This window comes from Prinia subflava, chromosome 19 (genome assembly GCF_021018805.1).
Source record: "Prinia subflava isolate CZ2003 ecotype Zambia chromosome 19, Cam_Psub_1.2, whole genome shotgun sequence".
Classification (NCBI taxonomy): Eukaryota; Metazoa; Chordata; class Aves; order Passeriformes; family Cisticolidae; genus Prinia; species Prinia subflava.
Window position 1 is genome coordinate 9,032,881 of NC_086265.1, and position 12,575 is coordinate 9,045,455.

Here is a 12,575-nt window from a genome sequence, read left to right on the forward strand (position 1 = left end):
CTGCTTACACTCAGTGAATGATTTATCCTCTGTTATCAGTAGGACTCTGTACAGTGTCCAGGGACAATGTTTTCTTCCATCTGGTTCCAACCTGGTGGAACACTCTTCCATATGGTTTTCACATGTGGTTCTCCTAGTACCGCCTTTCTATTTTCCCCCTCTGGATTCATCATTATGCAGTTTGTCCAACAAGTACACTCTGTTTCACTTTATAAATTAACCACACACATTAATTAAAACTTCAGCAAATGTGGATATTTCTTAAACGACAGAGAAAACCTTCCCAGCTGGGTGAATCTATCTTCTGGGAGAAATACCCTGTCCCGTTACATACTGGGAATTAATTGCTGCAGGGTTTCACGCCACTCTCGGGGCACACATCAGCCTGGGGCTTGTTCTGGAATTAGAACATGTGGGGAAGTCTTTGGTTCAGTTCTGTATTATGAAGGTGCTGGTTGCAGTTACAGGTTCATAGTGTGGGCAGGACAAAGACCATAAAAACATCTTTTTATGTAAATGTCTTGAGTGGCTGACAGTGATTCTCCATGACTGGATACTGGGCATTCCAGGAGCCAAACAGCTCTGTCTCACCCATCCTCTGGGTGATCCAATGTCCCCCATCAGGATCCCTTGCTGCCACATTTGTTGGTCTTTGCAGATAATTTTTGCTGTGGTCTTTGTTGATTTTGTGTTGTTAGACCTGGTAACACACTTTTATCTTATCTGCCTTTTTCTCCTCTGTGCTCTCGGTGTCGTTTGCCATTCCAGGATAAATGCGGAGCCGCCTGCCCCTGGGGGCCATGCACCGTGTTCCTCCCCCAGAGTGTGCAAATATTTGCAGCAGAGCAGGCTCTGAGCCCCGAGACGTGAGCAGCCACACGAGGAGGTGCAGCCAGGGCAGGGGCAAGGCCAGAGGGTGTGAAACCAGCACACGGCCCCGGGTAAGTGGCCCGGAGGGTTTAGGAAGCTCCTGCTTGGTCTCCAGAGCAACGGGGAAATGGGGACTTGACTGCAGGGTGTGCTCCCACTGCTGGGATGTGCTCGTGTGATTCAGGAGCTGTTTCTTCAGAAAATTCTGCTTCTGAAGTGACTGATACCTTGGAGCTGGCAGAGTTACCTGAATTATGACCCCTCCTTTATGCCCCATTCAGAAGCAGAGGATGTCGAGTAGCTTGAGGTGTTTGGTGAGTCTGTCCAAGAGAAACAAGGCATTGCTAGTGCAGCTCTCACACCAGGGAGCTCATGAAGCAGTAATTTTTTAAGCTGTTGAAACCAATGTCAGCCAATATTCTCACCAGAAAAAAAAAATTTCCACTTTTCCTTTAGCTGCTTTTCCATGCTTTCTGCCCTTTCAATAGCACAGATGTTCCTACAGCTCTGTGACTGTCCCCACACGTCTCAGAAAGGAGCTGTGGTTGGTGTTACCTTAGATCTGTGCCCTAATGCACTTTGTTGTGGAAGGTGTTAGTGTCACTGTGGTGTCCCAGTGTGGGGCTGCCACTGTTCCCTGGGGGATGCCCAGGACTGGAGCTGCTACTGGTAGAGACCTGTGCTGCTTCTCCCTCCAGGGGCTCCTCCTCCCTGCTGGCTCCCATCCCTCTCACCTCCCTCACCCTGGGTTTGGTGGGCTCACCAGGACAGTTCCTTTGTGTTGGCTTTGGGGGTTTTGCTGTTTGCTCACAGCTGCCCTTTCCTGGTTTGAAGTTTGCCAGCCCTGGGGCCAGTGACCCCTCTGAAGGGTGATGGCCAGGGGGGTTATTCCGTGTCCCTCAGGGCTCTTGGTCCATGCTGGATCCATCCTGAGGGCATTGACTGATGGCTCTGTGCCAGCCAGGGTGACCCTGGTCTGGAAGCTCCCTCCCTCCTGCAGGGCCTGTTTGATGCCCATCAAAGGGGTGCTCAGGTCATCAAACAGCCAATTAAAACAATCAAGAGGGAGGAGTGGAAGAGGAGGCCTTAACTCTTTCCACCCCATCATGAACGCCTTTGTGGAGCCGTGTTTTTCTGCCAAAAGGAGGTGTGTGAGGGAGGTAAAAACAAAGATCCATCTCTGTATAATTTATCTGTGAGATCTCTTTAAAAATTAAGCAGAGATAAGGAAACAATTAACTGTCTATGTAGCTGTCAGTTATTTAGGGCCTGGAATGAGGCTGGATCAATGGCCTTCCTTTCCATTTTATATTTTATTTCTGAAACACACATCATAAAGCAGCCCATGAAATTCAGCGTAGGGTAATGAATATATAATAACACATCTCAAACTCCAACACTGCTTGGAAGAATTGAATTTTCTATCATGGCTATCACTATTTGAAAAGGAGAAAGACACTCCCATTCCAGCTACTGGCAGCTGAGAGCAGGCAGAAGGCAATAAATTTAGGAGTTGTTTAGCATCAGCTTCTGAATAATGGCATCAGAAGGACGAGCTCTTCACTTGAGGAACCTAATGAGGTACAAGTGCTAGAGCTGGGAATTAAGAGCCCTGCTGGGATCAGGGGTAATAAAAGGTCTGTGATCTGCCAGGGGCTGGTGCTCAGACCAGTGCAGGGTCAATCCCAGTTGTTCCAGTGCTAATTTGAGGGCTGTGTAGTAAGATCATGCAGCCTTTCCTAAAATGCCAGCAAAAACGCACGAGAACCCGGATTATTTTGCCTGTTGAGCTTTGATCCACACTTACTTTGAAGTGTTCAGGTACCAGTTTTGTGGAAATGCTGACAAAATGAAAGTTGATTGAGGGTTAAGTGTAGAAAAATTACTTTCTGAATAACTCATCAAATCCACACTCAGTTTCTGATCCAGACACAGAATTTCAGAGTGACGTTGTCCTGTAATTTCCAGCCTATAAAAGAGGGAACAGCTCCTCTTTTCCCCCAAGAACACTAAAATCTGTGCAACATAATAATGCTGAAAATTATCTTGGTGTGTGAATAAGAGAAGACCAAAGATGTTCTTCTCTCCTGCAGAAGATACCCTGCTATACTTGAGTGCAGCACACACTCCTCCCAGATCTTCCTTCATCTGCTTGTACTTGTTCAATTTTTGCTCTAATATCATCATCTAACTAATGCAAAGGCATCGAATCCATTTTCTGACTGTTGGGTAAATGATGGTTAAGTGTCAGGAGATTTATTTAATTGTCTAGCTATTAAAAAAAAAGGTAGGTCTGCTGAGTGAAAGCTTTTATGCTTTTAAATGAGGTATTGTTGTGATTAGAGTTTAAACAGCAATGATTTCCTCAAAAATGCATTGTCAATAATCACTGGCTTGTTTGATTGTCCACATAACTGTACCACCCTCACTGCCAAGAAACTCATCTGACCCACCAATGGTAAGAACAGCTATTTTTTCCATTAAGTGTGCAGCAGATCTAATGCTCAGGGCCAGGAACATCTTCATTAGGCAGTACGGAAAGTGAACACATTGTTCACCCACCAGCCTCCAGAATAATGGACTGGAGAGACTTCAGAGGTGAGGGATGGAGGTTGTGGGAGTGGGAAAGGGGCTTAAAGCTTCACAAACCACATAGAGAGAGGGTTTGAGTGGGATACGGGCAATTGATTCCCTTAAGTGTCTTTGAAGAGGCCGGTCTAGAGGTGGAGAAACTCCACATGACTCACTGGGATCCTGCCTGGTCTCAGCACAGCGGCTCAATGCTCATTTTACTCTTTTCTATGTATTTAATTCAAAAAGGCAAGAATCCAAAGGTAATTCAGCTGGCATAACCCAAACCCACAGCACCACCACGGCAGGTTCCTGGAGCGGGGTGCTGACCTGCAGGTCAACTGGCTGCTCCTCAGCTTACCTGGATGTCTCAGAGACCGATTTGGGAAGTGCAAACAGGCCAAAGCTTTTCTTTATGCTTTTTTTTCCCCAGAGGAAATCTATTTTCCAAGTGAATTCCACTTCCCTGCTGGCCTTGTACCAAAATGTGTGCCGAGCATGCAGCTCAGGATGAGTTTTTGCCCAGAACATTCTCTGCCTGGGGAGTGTGAAGGGCCTATGGAAAACACACATTCCCAAGGGCAAAGGGAGATGTTCTTCCCTGTCCACCTTCACGTCTTCCTGAGCTCAGTAATGTTTTCAGGCACTGAGAGCTGCTGGTTCCAGGTGTCAGGCCTGAGCCTTGAGCAGGAATATTAGATTCCCATTTCTCACTGCCACCCCTGCTTGGGGAATCCCAGGCAGGGCCAGCAGGGAGATCCCTGGCAGCACCCCGGGCAGCAGAGTGGGGCTGGTGTGAGCAAGGCTGAGCTCCTGCCCCCCTCCCTGCCCTCATCCCCCCTGAGTGTCACTCAGGCACGTTCGGGGCTGCTCCTCCCGGCTGCTCGCTGTTGGAGAGCTGTCAGTGAGGGGAGAGCCATCCATCCCCGTGGGAAGTGATCCCACCCGGCAGGAGGGCACCACCTCCTCCCAGCCGAAACAGCGGGGCTTGGACAGCCTTGATGTATTTATTATCTTGTGTGGGGCAGAAATGCTGCCACAGCAGGCAGCAGGGCGGGGGGAGGATGCTGCTGACTTGGGAGAGAAAGCAAGGAAAGCACAAAGTGCCAAGGAGCTGCCTGCAGGGAGCAGGGCCTTGGAACTAGGGGGTCTTTTAAGGTCCCTTCCATCCCAACCATTCAGTGGTTGTATCATGAAGGGAAAGGAAGAAAGAAAAAGCCTGTTGTAAAAGAGTCATTCCTTTTATTTATGTGCTTAACTCATCCCCTCAACTTGAGAGCTGAGAGAAGCAAAGAGCAAGTGCAAGTGCAAAAGCAGAGGCTGCAGCTCGGATGGGCCGTGGTGTCCCAGCCAGGCTGGGGATGCAGGGATGGTTTGGAGAGCTGTCACCTTGTGAGGAACACGAATCCCTGCCCCTTGTGCTCCCTGTCCTGCAGGCTGGGCTCCCCTCTGGCCTTACACCCTCATCTGGGAGGGTCTCACACAGGTGCCATTTGTCAGGTGCTTTTGCCAGCCCCAGTTTGGGTCCCTTTTGCCTCTGCAAAGTGTCAAAGGACATTTTGACTTTAAAGACAAGCTGTCAGGTTATTTCAGGGGCACAATTATGTCATGTCTTCTGCAGCTGTGCTAGTTCATAGGGCTCATCAAATTTAAATTCAGCCTCCTTAGCCTCACTCATCTACGTTGAGCTTTTATTTTTGTTGTATTGAAGTTGGCTGGTTGCTTGGTTTTCTGGAAAAATGTTGGTGAAGTGTTTTCTTGGCTGAGGAGAGACCAGACAAGTTAATGCCTGTATGTTAGACTTGTCAATAACTACTTTAAAGTGATGAGGTTGTTTTGGTAGTTCACAAAATCATTCTGGAGTGAAGAGCTGAGTGTGATCCTGCTCCGACTGGCTGAACAGCAGAAATTGGACTAAAGGCTGTGGTACAGTGAACAACCAGTGTCTCTCTCTTCTAGCTGTTTCTCCTTCCATACTGTTTTAGTTCTGGGAACTTTATGGCAAGAGAAATGTTGCTATTATTGGTGCAGCCAAAGGATGCTGATATGGGTTATTTAATGAATTATTTGTGTATGTATGGGTTGCTGCAGTGCTATGGAGCATTCTTGATGCAGGTGAACCTTGGCTTTGGAAAAGATGAGTATATCTGTGTTCCTAAGGGTTTTCCAGAGGCTTTGGAACAGTTGTGTTATATATCATGATTGCTTTGCAGTATATCATGAATACACTGTTTTTTCCCCTTTTGCATGACCCAGGTTACTACACAAGCACAAAGGGGCTCCCCCAGCCATTGATTATTCCAATTGCAGTGGAAAGCCTTGGGTAGCTGAAGTTTATTGGCCACAGCAGCTGGATGCATTTGTGCTATCAACTCTGCAACCCCTGCAAAGTTGTCTCCTCCTCCTCTTGGCTTCCAGCTCTACAGGGGAAACCCTGTGCTGTGCTGGCCAGCTTGGCTCTGCAGGAGTCACAGAATCATAGAAATGACAGAATGGCTGGGTTGGATGGAACCTCAGAGATCATCCATGGGCAGGGATCAGCTTGCTCAAAGCCCCAGAGTATTGTCTGACAGAATTATTGATTCCTCCTGGGATTTATCTATTCAGCTCTTAATTTGAGGAGTAAAAACTGTGGTAAGGGTAAAGTATGGTACTGGTTTAACTCATTAAAAATGCTTGGGTTATTATTTTAATTCATGTTGAATATATGAAAGAAGGGGCTAGATGCAGCCCTTTGGGGTTGGAATATCTGTGTAAACTTCTTGCTTGTGATGAACTGGCTTATAGGAGGAGGAAAGCTTTACAGTGTGCCCTCAGGGGTGGATTGTCAGGCTACTCTCCCCTGGAAGGCTGTTTCACAGCCAGATTGTTTTCTTTGGAAACGCTTTGTTCCTGCTGTGATCCGTGCTGGGCTTTGTGACCTGTGAGTTGCTGGGAAAGCCTCTGCATTGGCAGCTCCCTGAGGGAGGCAGTGGGGCTCAGCCTCCACCACTCTGTGCCATCATCACCAGGGCTCCCTCACCGTGGCTCCAGCAGAGAGGCACAGGCTCAAGTGGGACACAGGCAGGGCTTTACTCCTGTAGCTGTTACGTGCCTGAATTCAGGCCTTGGCTTCCTCCTTCAGCCCCCCACAGCCCCTGAAGTCAGACGTGCACAGAGTGACTCCTCACTAAGCACGGGTTTTCCTGTGCATGACCAGCCTCAGCCCAGCCTCTGGCTCTGTCCTGCTGTGATTTCATCCCTCTCTGGGCTGTTCAGGTGTCAGTGCTCTCCCTCTCCACCCTGTGGACCTGCTGCTCTTGATGGCTTGTCCAGGGCTGGCTCCTCGTGGCTGTGCGCAGAGCGCTCGCCAGGCCACGCTCTCGCTTTCCTGTCGTATTTCATGGCTGTGGATGGCAGCTCAGCTGAGGAGTTATGGAATTCATATCCTCCCTGCCTAGGAGAAAATGGCAACTGGAAGATTTAATGTCCCACAGGGTTGGTGTAGGAAGTTGTACCAGAGGTGAGGAGGAGGGGGCTAAAGCTTCAGGTCCTTCACAAATCTCTGTGAGTCAGCCTTTCCAAAGGCTGGAGAGCTGTGAATTACCCCAGCTGAATTACGTGCGTGGCACAGTGTTACAGCACTTGTGCTGAACTCCCTTCCCCACCAGTAATTCCAGGATTTATGTTTGGAGGAAATGTCCTTGTTTCATTTGGTGATGGATTTCACTCACCAGCACACAAGACTTGGGGATCAGGAAAGACAAACTCATGGTAGAGTCTATCACCTCTTCCTCTGTGCTGCTTTGGAGTCACAGGTTAGGATCAGGTCCTGATATCCCAAGCAAACATTCTGTTTTGGGGTTTAGAAGGGTCAGCTCCAGCCTCCCTTCTGTACAATGCAGGGGATGGGAGCTTGTTTGGTACTGCTGGGTGGACACTCACCAGCTTCTGCAGGGATTTTGGGCTGGAAACATCAACTTTGGTCACTCACATGCACAGAGCACGTGGTGTGTGTTAATGACGTGCACTCCAAACAGTCTCAGCTCTGGTCCTTCTCTAGAGCCAGTCCTTTAATGAGGAAAAAAAGCTTAGTTATGGGATTCTTTATTTTTTTTCCCTTTCAATTGTACTATCCCTCTAAAACTAAAGCTTTACCATTTATATGGCCTAAGAGCTGCAGTCTGGCTTTGTGTGGTAGCAGTTGAGGTGAAGTCAAATATCAAGGACCAGCAAAGAGAAGCTGTTGGTTGGGAATATTTTACTGTTTACATTTTTACTTTTCTCTCTTTAAAAAAAAAAAAAAGTGTTCAGTTTTATAACAAGTAATGAAACAGCAGCTAAAAAAAGATTCTTTTATTTTCTTCCTTTAAAAAGCAAAAGCTTCATCTCCCTCTGTAACTCACCAAAAAGTGTTTCAGCACCAAATCATCTTGAAGTCCTCAAAAACAGGAAAAGAATTTAGAGGAGATGGGGAAAAAAATGGAAATGCTTTTATAATGGAAGATTTTGTGAGAGTAATTTTGGGAGGGGCAACAAAACCAAATATTAAAAATGCTGATGGTCAGGTGGCAGCTATTATTGGACAAAGACACAGATTCAATCCCAGAAAAACAGCAACTGCTGTGTGGCTCTTGGAGAGTTCTTCCCCCTCGTGTTGGATACAGAGCTGTCTGGTTGCTTGTTACCAGAGTCATTTCAGTGAAGCTGCACCTGCCACGTGAACTGTTCTTATTTGCCTCTTCTGACAGGAGACATCAGAAGCAGGAGCAGAAACTATTCAACCATAGTGACAGAACCCCTTTTTTTGGATGGTAGAATGTCCTGTTGGTTTCATATCTGTAACTCCATGTTGGTCTCTCTGCTCGCATGCAGCGCCCTTGGTGAAATCCAGCCCCAAGGGCGGCTCTGGGAGATTCCTGCCTCACCCTGCAGGGCTCCAAGGGGAGGATCCCAGGTCCTGTGTGCTTGTTCTGGCTGGTGGGCAAGCAAGGAATGGGATCATGGAATATCTCAGTGGGAAGGGCCCCACAGGGATCATCCAGTCCAACTCCCGTCCCTGCACAGACACCCAGCAATCCCACCCTGGGCATCCCTGGGAGCGTTGTCCAAGCACTCCTGGAGCTCTGGCAGCCTCAGGGCCGTGCCCATTCCCTGGGGAGCCTGGGCAGTGCCAGCACCCTCTGGGGGAAGAACCTTTCCTGATCTCCAGCCCTTCCCTGGGTGCTGTCCCTGGTCACAGGGAGCAGAGATCAAAGCTGCCTCTCAGGAGGAGCTGCAGCCCTAGTGAGCTCTGCCCTCAGTCTCCCCCAGCTGAACATTCCAAGTGACCTCTGCCATTCCTTTAGACACTTCACCATCCTTGTAGCTCTCCTTGGAATAGGTAGCTTGGTGAGAGACTAGGGACTGTCCTAAATTTTGGGTTGTTACTAGTGGGAATGCTGTATAACTGAGAAAATATAACTGGGGATACCTAGAGATTTTGTCAGCCCTCCACCAGGTGCATCTTCCCCAAAGCCTCACAATTTAGTCTTATGTACATGGTGTCACCTGGGTGGTGGTGTGGAGGACCTGGAGCCTGTTAGTCAGGGCTTGATTCCCAAACCAGGGGCTGTCCTGCAAAGTGGCCTCAGCCAGATCCTGTCACTGCTTTGTGCTGCATTCCCAGACTCAGAGCAGAGCTGAAAACCAGCTCAGCTGATGATGAGGTGAAAGGAGAAAGAAGCCTTCTCCTTTGATGTTTGTCAGGATGCAGGGTGCTGACCCAGATCTGCACAATCAAAGTGCATGTAAGCAGCAGAGGGCAGTTCCACAGGACGGCATCTGGGCACATCCAGGCTGGCTGGCAAATCACTGCCTGCACCAAGGTTACAAGCATCACTGTGAGGCAAACAGACTGGCTGATGCCCCCTATTTAAAGTGAAGATGTGTGGGTTTTCAAGCTCGAATTCCCTGGAAGGATAAAAGGACATTTGTCAGGTCTGAATCTATGGGTGGCAGTGTGTGGCTTCAGTGACGTTCACCGCAGGGTTGTAGGGGATATCTCATGTGTGGGTGTGGGTATGTAATAAATGCCTTGTGCCCAATACACTTCTAAGCCTTGTGTCTTTAAAATCCTGTAAGATCCTGTGGAGCAGCTGGATTCCTGCCCTGGCTCCTCTCAGAGCAAATTTTGTATCTGCTTTGGGGTGTTACATACTTTGTACTCGTTTGACTTCATCCTTGTGCTTTTCCCTTTCTTCCTTCTCTGTCCCAGTTCAAGGACTCCTCCCAGTCCCCTGCCCAGGGGCAGGGGGGTTTGTAGGGGTTTTATGAGGGTCTTTGGTGTGGATCCTGTCACTCCAAGGGCACCGGCAGCAGTGCTGCTGCTGTGTCTGCACTGTGCTGGCCACTGCTGACATCCAGCTTCTCCAGGAGTGGGATGAAATCCAAGTGGCAGGGCAGGCACCTCTGAGGAGATAGCTCCTAACTGTTCCCACAGAGCTTGAAGAAAAAGATTTGACGGATTTACAGAGGAAAATGGCTGAGAAGGGATTGATAAACACACAGAGAGATCTAACTAGTGTGTCCCATCACTCTGAATAGCTGATCATAGCGAAAGTGCTTCAGGGCAGTGTCGGGAAGGATTTGTTGATGTGAACTCGTGTCTCCCTGAGAGAATCATGCTGTTTCGGGGAAGGGACCATCCAGGGAAGGTTGTCGTGAGGAAAAATGCAACAGCAGTGGGGTGGGCATGTGTGTCAGGAGCAGTTGGTGAGATGCTCACCAGTGCTGTCTGAAGGCAGAGCTGTGAGGATGCCAGCCAGGACTGAGAGCTGAGCTTCCCCCAGCAACAGCACCGAGCCAAACCCCAGAGCAGGCACTGCCCAGACACGGCCTCCATGCCAGCCACGAGGAATTCTGTGCTGCAGCTGGGAATCTCCTGCACAGCCCGCGATTAGGCTGACCTGCAGCAGTGTGAACTGGCTTAGCTGAGCCTCTCTGGTATAAATCACTTCCTCCAGTGCTGCCAGTGCCAGGAAAGGCTCAGGACAGGAGAGAAACCGTGGCTTTGTCAGTGAGCTCCTCAAGGGTCGGCTGGAAGTAGTCAGATTTGAGCAGCTCTTGCTGGAAGATCTGGGGAAGGGTTCATTGGTACATATTGATAGTTTGAGGAGGACTCTGTATCACAAACACCTGGGCTGAAGCGAGGACTGCAGAGTTTGTGCATTGTGAGGGGTGCCAAACTGCACTAAATACTCCCCAAAATTCTGCATTGCCTTTACTGGAGCTCACATTAACCCTTAGATGCAGCACTGGGGAAGCTGTACCTTATGTGAAGGTAAAGTGAAGTCTTACCCTGTGTGGAAAACATCAGTGTCAAGTGAACTGTGTCAGTTTTTAATGCTGAGTTCCATTTCTCCTCCACTGACATATTTTCTTGGACATTTAATGGACAGAACATACATATTCCCAGCATGGCATAATGCTTCAAGTGTCTTATTAGCATGTATCATCTACTTATCAAATCTTTAAAATACTTTAGCTTTGCACTCAACTATTTTGCATAAGAGTAATCATCAGAGTTCCTAATTTCTGGTTGCTAATAAGGGAAATAGATCCAGAGTTCCATACAAGTGGAGGCATCCTGACAAATATTCGTACTTTGAAGATCAAAACTAGGAAGTTCTATCTAAGTGCAAGAGAAAATAAGCAATACTAAAGCTTTGAAACTTTCAGAAGTGTGAACATTTTATGTTTGCTTTAGTAGGAGAGAGGTGTCTGACTCTTGGGAAGCTTTCTCCCAAAGCACAGGATTGCCGGGGACATTTGTGTGCATCCGAGTAATTTCTAACTGTCTGACAGGCTCCAAGCTGGGATGGCAGGCAGGGTGATCATGGTGTCACCTCACCTGAGAAGGCTGAGGTGAGGCAGCCCTTTGTAAAGATGTTTTCCAGAGCTTTTGTAAACAAGCTCTGTGTGTGTCTCTTACACTTCAGGCCAGGCTAACAAATTGAGATGAGCCACAGCAGCTCTGTGAAGGCTGGCTCTGCACACACAGGGGCCTGAGCTGATTTATCTTGATGTTTGGTTGAATTCTTCGCATTTTGGGTCCCTTCTGTAACCTTTTCACCTCGTTCTTTTTTAAGGTGGCTGCCTGGCTGTTACAATTTATCATGAACGCATCTCACTTCACTTCTGGCTCCTCTGACGGAAGGAACAGCCGGTCTCCGGGAGGTCAAAGACATTATTTTCCCCCAGTCTTTCTCAGTTTCCAGCACGTATTTGTCACTTTGAAAAAGCATGAATTCTGGATTTGATGCACTTTAATTGATTTCACCCTCAACAAGTCCAACTGTCCATCAACCTTTCCTTTTTCTTTCCTCTCCCCCTTCTTCATTTCTTTCCTCTGTCCCTTTGCTTTGGGAGTGATGTTTTCACCCGCCTGCATGTTGGAGCTGTTGCAGAGCCCGTGACCCTGTCAAGGCTCACTGTCACTAGCCATTGCTCTCATTTTCCTTATCCCCCAAGCTGAACTGTGGATGCTGAATGGGAATGAAGCAGGAGTACTGGTCTTGGAATATCTCAGTGATGTACTCCTTGACAAAGTAAAAGTGGTGGCTGATGCTCCACTTATTTAGAGGCAACTGTGTAGGATTGGAAATGTGAGGGAATTAATTCATTATGTGCTGGCATCGGTATCTGGAACAATTTGCAGTGTTATGGCAGAGATGAATGTGCTGTTTCTTCTTCCCTTCTGGAAGGATGTATTCCTGGTGCTGTGCATGTATCCAGGGTTGTGTGGTTGTAAATTTGGTGTGTCAAGTGGCATTGTCACCTCATAAATGGAGATCATAGAATCATAGAACATCCTGAGTTGCAAGGGGTCCACAAGGACCATCCCAAAAATCCTATGAGGTGCCAGCACACTCTTGTTTAGTGAATTCCTCTGGCACAAGTGACGATACGGAATAAGTGTGAGTGTGCAACAACTTGTGCTTTGCACAGAAATCCTCAGAGTGTGTCCTGGAATCCAGGGGCTGCTTATGGTGGAAGCTGAAAGAGTCACCGGTGTTCCTCTGGGTGCTGCCATTGCATCCTGGGTTCTGTCAGGGCACGGGGCACGGAACAGGATTCTGTTTACAGCACAGCAGAGATTCCGAGTTCTCTGCCCT

At 48.2% G+C, this 12,575-nt stretch overlaps 1 long non-coding RNA gene across 1 annotated transcript in view; it reads left to right on the forward strand.

Moving 5' to 3' along the window:
* The window catches only part of LOC134560343 (uncharacterized), a 28,598-nt gene extending 16,732 nt beyond the window's left edge, over positions 1–11,866 (forward strand). The window contains exon 8 of the long non-coding RNA XR_010082722.1: positions 11,550–11,866. This is a non-coding gene — a long non-coding RNA (uncharacterized LOC134560343). The remainder of the gene's footprint in view (positions 1–11,549) is intronic.
* The last annotated feature ends 709 nt before the right edge of the window (positions 11,867–12,575 follow it).